Raw genomic sequence first — 1,201 nt, forward strand, 5'->3', positions numbered from 1 at the left:
AATTCCTGTCAAAATTTTTGCAAATCTGTGACATTGTTAAGACAAAAGACAGGGGGAACGGGTTACCTACTTTTAACGGTCAAAGCGAACCCAACCCTTTCATTTCGAATTCAAGAATTCGGAATGACCAAACCTCCCCAAGTAGGATTCGAACCTACGACCAGTCAGTTAACAATGGAGTGGATCTTGAGGTCTACAGACTTATGATCTTTCCCTTTGCTGTTAGAGACAGAGCTAAAATATGGTTAGATTCTCAACCTAAAGAAAGCTTAGACTCTTGGTAAAAGTTGGTCAATGCTTTCTTGGCCAAATTTTTTCCTCCTCAGAAGATGAGCAAAATCAGAGTGGAAGTTCAAACCTTTAGACAAAAAGAAAGTGAATCCCTCTATGAAGCTTGGGAAAGATACAAGCAACTAATCAGGAGATATCCTCCTGACATGCTCTCAGAATGGTCTATCCTAGGTATCTTCTATGATGGTCTATCTGAGATGTCCAAAATATCATTGGACAGCTCTGTAGGTGGATCACTCCACTTGAAGAAAATACCTGTAGAAGCAAGAGAACTCATTGAGATGGTTGCAAACAACCAATTCATGTACACTTCTAAGAGAAACCCTGTGAACAATAGGGCAACTCAGAAGAAAAGAGTTCTTAAAGTAGATAGTCTGAATGCCATATTGGCTCAGAATAAGATCTTTACCCAGCAGGTCAATACGATCTCTCAGCATTTGACTGGAATGCAACCTGCAACTGGCAGCACTCAAGAAGCTTCTTCTAAAGTAGAAGCTTATGATCCTGAACAACCCATGATGGAGGAGGTGAATTACATGGGAGAACCCTATGGAAACACCTACAACCCCTCATGGAGGAATCATCCTAACCTTTCATGGAAAGATCAACAAGAGCCTCAGCAAGACTTCAATAATAATCAAGGTGGAAGAACCCAGAATAGGTTCAACAATAGACCACCATTCCCATCTTCTCAGGGATATATGGAGACCCCTAGGCAGAGCCTTTCTAACTTAGTCACTATAGTCTCCAACCTCTCTAAGACCACTCAATTTCATAACTAAAATAAGATCCTCCATTAGAAATTTGGAGGTACAAGTTGGTCAATTGAGCAAGAGAATCCCTGAGACCCCTCCTGACACTCTTCCTAGTAACATTGAAGTAAACCCAAAAGAAGAGTACAAGGCCATCA

General features: G+C 41.0%; 1 non-coding gene across 1 annotated transcript; it reads right to left on the minus strand.

Moving 5' to 3' along the window:
* Nucleotides 1-335: 335 nt before the first annotated feature.
* On the minus strand, nt 336-444 carry LOC112767988 (small nucleolar RNA R71). Its single transcript, XR_003185427.1, has one exon. It is a non-coding gene; the product is annotated as a small nucleolar RNA R71 (small nucleolar RNA).
* Between the last annotated feature and the right edge of the window lie 757 nt (nt 445-1,201).

Source organism: Arachis hypogaea, chromosome 17, assembly GCF_003086295.3.
Source record: "Arachis hypogaea cultivar Tifrunner chromosome 17, arahy.Tifrunner.gnm2.J5K5, whole genome shotgun sequence".
Lineage (NCBI taxonomy): Eukaryota > Viridiplantae > Streptophyta > Magnoliopsida > Fabales > Fabaceae > Arachis > Arachis hypogaea.